This window comes from Aotus nancymaae, unplaced genomic scaffold (assembly GCF_030222135.1).
Source record: "Aotus nancymaae isolate 86718 unplaced genomic scaffold, 86718_ANA_hifiasm-v0.15.2.pri h1tg000036l, whole genome shotgun sequence".
In the NCBI taxonomy this organism is placed as follows: domain Eukaryota; kingdom Metazoa; phylum Chordata; class Mammalia; order Primates; family Aotidae; genus Aotus; species Aotus nancymaae.
The window spans coordinates 51,819,578-51,824,854 of record NW_026988450.1 but is presented as its reverse complement, the minus strand read 5'-3'; the positions used below and the strand labels follow the sequence as shown (position 1 = coordinate 51,824,854).

Genomic DNA, 5,277 nt, shown 5'->3' with positions numbered 1-5,277 from the left:
GGTCAGGAGTTCGAGTCCAGCCTGGCCAACATGGTGAAACCCTGTCTCTACTAAAAATACAAAATTAGCCAGGCGTGGTGGCATGAACCTGTAGTCCCAGCTACTTGGGAGGCTGCGGCAGAGAACTTCTGGAACCTGGAAGGCGGAGGTTGCAGTGAGCCAAGATCGCGCCATTGTTCTCCAGCCTGGGCAAAAAGGGCGAAACTCTGTCTCAAAAACAAACAAACAAAAAGTTTATATATCTTTCAAATAAAAAAAGTCAGAGACAGGCAGCCCAGGGCTGGTATAGCAGCTCTTGGTCACTGGGGGCAGAAGCGCCATCTTCCACCACCCCTCCATCACCATTGAATGCATGCTTTATATTCTCAAAGTCCAAGATGGCTGCTGAAGCTCACATCTGCATTGTAGGCATCAGAAAGTAGGATGGGAGAAGGGTAAATAGGGACATACCTCATGGCCAAATCAATACCCTATAAGAAACCTTCCGACAGGGCCCAGATAGTCCTTTCATTTGTGTGTCTTTGGCTACAACTTAGTCACATGGCCACACATAGCTGCCAGGGCTACAGGGAAATGTATTTTCACTGGATGTATACACTCCAAATAAAACTGGAATTCCATTACGAAAGAAGAAAGAAAAAATGGATACGGGCCTTGTGCAAGTTATTTAACTTCTGCAAATTTTAGTTTTTTCCTTTTAAAATGGGGACAATAGTCCATGCCTCATACTGTCTGGAAGTTTACATGAAAAACTGCTAGCACAGCCATGACACACACTAAGTAAACATTAGCTGTTATCACAAGAAGGAAAAAATTTATCTCTGCATGCTTTTAAAAACAAGATTCACAAAACCAAACAGAACAAGAAGAAGAAAAAATATTCCCACACAAAACAGTGAGTAACTTCAAAGAGAAACCTACTCTCTCTGTGCGTTTCTTCCACCTGTTTGTTGCTTTGGGCTTCTTTCTCTCAACTAACTCTCAGCTGACAAACTTCCAGTTTTAAATATCACATCTCCCTGCTTCGCTGCTTAAAACGGGCCTCTGTGTCCGGGCGGGCCGTCTCAGACTCACTGTTCTGAATCTCTTCAGTCTTGCTCACCACCCAACTGCTTTCCAACTGTGCCCAGTGTTCTCACCCAGTGGTTCATAAACCTGGCTGACCTTAAGACTCACTTACCTGAAGAGTTCTGTAAAAATACAGACTCCAAGTTCCCACCTCAGGAATCAGCCCAAAACATTCCCCTAAAACTGCCTCAGCTGTATCAAACTGCCTTGGGCTTTTCTTGGACTAAGTGACTCAGCAACTTGAATGTTTATAGGGTACAGGTGAATATATCTTGTAACACAAACTAAGTGTTACTAGGAGTCAGGCACTGTTCTAAAGCACTTTACATGGACTAACTCATTTAAGTTCTATTATTCCCCTTTAAATAGATCAGGAAACCAAGGCACAGAGAGGATAAGCAACTGCTCAAGGTCACACAGCAAATGGGGAACTGGGAGCTGAGATTTAAGCCTCAGCAGTCCGATTTCTGAGAAATCGGAAAGTACACTTCACCTGTATGTTCTACCACCCTTCAGTCTATATTAAACAGCTAAGCCACTCCAATACAAATTTTAAAAAAAATTTAACAGACGTCCTCCTAGCATTTATTAAGTAAACTGACAAATATTCATATATATATATATTTCAGATGGAGTCTTGCTCTGTCGCCCAGGCTGGAGTGCAGTGGCACAATCTCAGCTCGCTGCAACCTTCACCTCCTGGGTTCAACGGATTCTCCTGCCTCAGCCTCCCGAGTAGCTGGGATTACAGATGCGTGCCACCACGCCTGGCTGATTTTTGTATTTTTAGAAGAAACAGGTTTTAATATGTTAGCCCAGATGGTCTTGATCTCCTGACCTCATGATCCGCCCTCCTTGGCCTCCCAAAGTTCTGGAATTATAGGTGTGAGCCACCATGCCAGGCCGATATATTCTTACGATGATTTGTCTTCCCAAGAACTGCGGCACAGACAAGTCTGTTATAAAAGCATTTCAGACAGCCATCAAAATGGTGTTAAAATTACATATGTATATATATATTTTTAATTATATTTTTATGTGTGCATGGGTACACGATAATGTTCTTTATGTAAAGAAATATATCTGCACAAACATACATACACGTACACACTGTTTATGCCTATAGATCTTCTCAGGGGAAACACAGAGAAGTGTGACAGTTAAGTATGGGTGGTAACATTTTGGTGGATATTTCTTTCCCTCTTTAAATGTATTTGAAATAAACATTTGAATTTTGTGCCTTTTCCGCCCCCAGCACTGCTGGGCCTGCAGGTCTGTTGAGCAGCAGATGCAGGTCTCTGTTCCACAGGATAGGGTTTGTTAAAGTTAAGAATAAGGCCTACTTTAAGAGATACCAAGTGATCTTTAGAAGACAATGAGAGGATAAAATTGATTACTGTGCTCAGAAATGCTGGGTGATACAGGATAAAAATAAATACAACGCACCTAAATACAGAATGATAGTTCATGTAACAGAGATATCATTTGTCAGATTGCTCGTGCCCGTATAGAAGGGGATGTGATAGTCTGCAGCATATGCACACAAACTGCCAAAAAACAGTGTGAAGGTTGGCCTGATAAATGACGCTGCAGCGTATTGTACTGGCCTGCTGCTGGCCCACAGGCTTCTCAATAGGTTTGGCACGGACAAGATCTATGAAGGCCAAGTGGAGGTGACTGGTGATGAATACAATGTGGATAGTACTGATGATCAGCCAGGCACCGTTACCTGCTATTTGGATGCAGGCCTTGCCAGAACTACCACTGGCAATAAAGTTTTCGGTGTCCTGAAGGGGGCTATGGATGGAGGCTTGTCTATCCCTCACAGTACCAAACTGTGGTACCGTGTTATGATTCCCTGGTTATGATTCTGAAAGCAAGGAATTTAATGCAGAAATACACCAGAAGCACATCACGGGCCAGAATATTGCAGTACACATGCTACTTAATGGAGGAAGATGAAGATGCTCACAAGAAACAGTTCTCTCAATACATAAAGAACTGCGTAACTTCAGACATGACAGAGGAGATGTATAAGAAAGTTTCAGCTGCTGTAGAAGAGAATCCAGTCTATGATAAGAAGCCGAAGAGAGAAGTTAAAAAGAAGAGGTGGAGTTGGGGGGGCAGTGGCTCACGCCTGTAATCCCAGCACTTTGGGAGGCTGAGGCGGGTGGATCACAAGGTCAGGAGATCGAGATCCTCCTGGCTAACACGGTAAAACCTTGTCTCTACTAAAAATACAAAAATTAGCCAGGCATGGTGGCATGCACCTGTAGTCCCAGCTACTAGGGATGCTGAGGCAGGAGAATCACTTGAACCCAGGAGTCAGAGGTTGTAGTGAGCTGAGATTGTGCCACTGCACTCCAGCCTGGGTGACAGAGCGAGACTGTCTCAAAAATAAATAAATAAATAAAAGAGGTGGAACCGTCCCAAAATGTCTTTTGCTTAGAAGGAAGATCAAGTAGCTCAAAAGAGGGCAAGCTTCTTCAGAGCTCAGGAGTCGGCTGATGAGAGCTAAACCAAACAACTTCCGTGAGGATTTTTCAGATAAAGACAATAAACTTCTTGACAGCAAAAACAAACAAAAACAACCCCCCCCAAACTTTGAATTTTGTTTAATAAATAATTTCTAAATTTAAAAAATAAGATGTTTTGTGTATTTTGAAGCAAAGCTTTGTAAAACAATAAATAATGCCTGTCTGTTTTCTTGGAGAGCCTTGCAAACCCTTCATTTAAAATTTCTCGGCCTCGGCAATATAGTGAGACCTTGTTTCTACAAAAATAAAAATAAAAAAATTAGGGGCAGGGCACAGAGGCTCACGCCTGTAATCCTAGCACTTTGGGAGGCCAAGGCGGGTGGATCACAAGGTCAGGAGTTCGAGACCAGCCTGGGCAATATGGTGAAACCCTGTCTCTACTAAAAATAGAAAAAAATTTTCTGGACGTGGTGGTGCATGCCTGTAATCCCAGCAACTCGGGAGGCTGAGGCAGGAGGATCTCTTGAACCTGGGAGTCAGAGGTTGCAGTGAGCTGAGATTGTGCCACTGCACTCCATCCTGGGCGACACAGCAAGACTCTGTCTCAAAAAAAAAAAAAAATTAGTCAGGCATGGTGGTGTGTCCCTGTAGTCCCAGCTAGTTGGGAGGCTGAGGTGGGAGTATTGCTTGAGCCCTGAAGGTGGAGGCTGCAGTGAGCCAAGATCCCGCCACTGCACTTCAGCCTGGAAAGCAGAGCAAAACCCTCTCTCAAAAGAAAGTAAAATTTCTCCTTTAAGATAGGTTAGAATGAAATTTGATGGACATACTGGATTACAGGTATGCTTGCACAGTGGTGAGGCTATTGGTTTTAGAGTCTAACAGATGTGGGTTTAAATTCTGGCTGTGAAACTTTCTGGCTGAGTGACAGACTTCAAACAGGTCACTGAACCACCCAGCCTCACTCACACACTGTCTGTGTAAAGATTCAAGGACCTGGACGTTTAGCAGGGTCGAACAAGTGTATCTCAGTATCTCAGTAACTGATACAAGCTTAACCATATGGTTAGCAAGAGTCTGTCATCATCAGAACATAACTCCATGTTATTAAATGCCAATCACAAAACTGGCACTTGTTTGGATAATAATAAAAGTTATAAATAATAATTTACTATTGAAAGCTCAGCCTCCACTCTTTCAAAGACACTTGAGAAAGGAAAACGTCAGCCTGACCTCAGGGATCCAGTTGAAGTTGGTTTAAGAAATCGTTTCTAGGCTGGGTGCAGTGGCTCCTGCTTGTAATCCCAGCACTTTGGGAGGCTGAGGCAGGCGGATCACTTGAGGTCAGGAGTTTGAGACCAGCCTGGCCAACATGGTGAAATCCCATCTCCACTAAAAATACAAAAATTAGCCAGGCGTGGTGGTGTGCACCTGTAATCCCCGCTACTTGGGAGGCTGAGGCAAGAGAATCATTTGAACCTAGGAGGTGGCATTTGCAGTGAGTTGAGATTGTGCCACTGCACTCCAGTCTGAGTGACGGAATGAGACCCTGTCTCAAAAAAGAAAGAAATCATTTCTGGTTCAACGCACGTATGTTATTAGGAGAGGGCAAAAGACTGTCCTCTTCTGAACTTTCTGTTTTCCAAAACAGATTTATTATCTGCAGTCCTACTTGACCTTATCTCCCTGTGATGGTTCATTTTAGATATAAACTTAACTGGGCCATAGGGCGACC

At 43.5% G+C, this 5,277-nt stretch overlaps 1 pseudogene; it reads left to right on the top strand.

The window, feature by feature from the left end:
• The first annotated feature begins 377 nt into the window (after nt 1–377).
• LOC135277929 (large ribosomal subunit protein uL18-like) lies at nt 378–3,586 on the top strand (annotated as a pseudogene).
• Nucleotides 3,587–5,277: the final 1,691 nt, after the last annotated feature.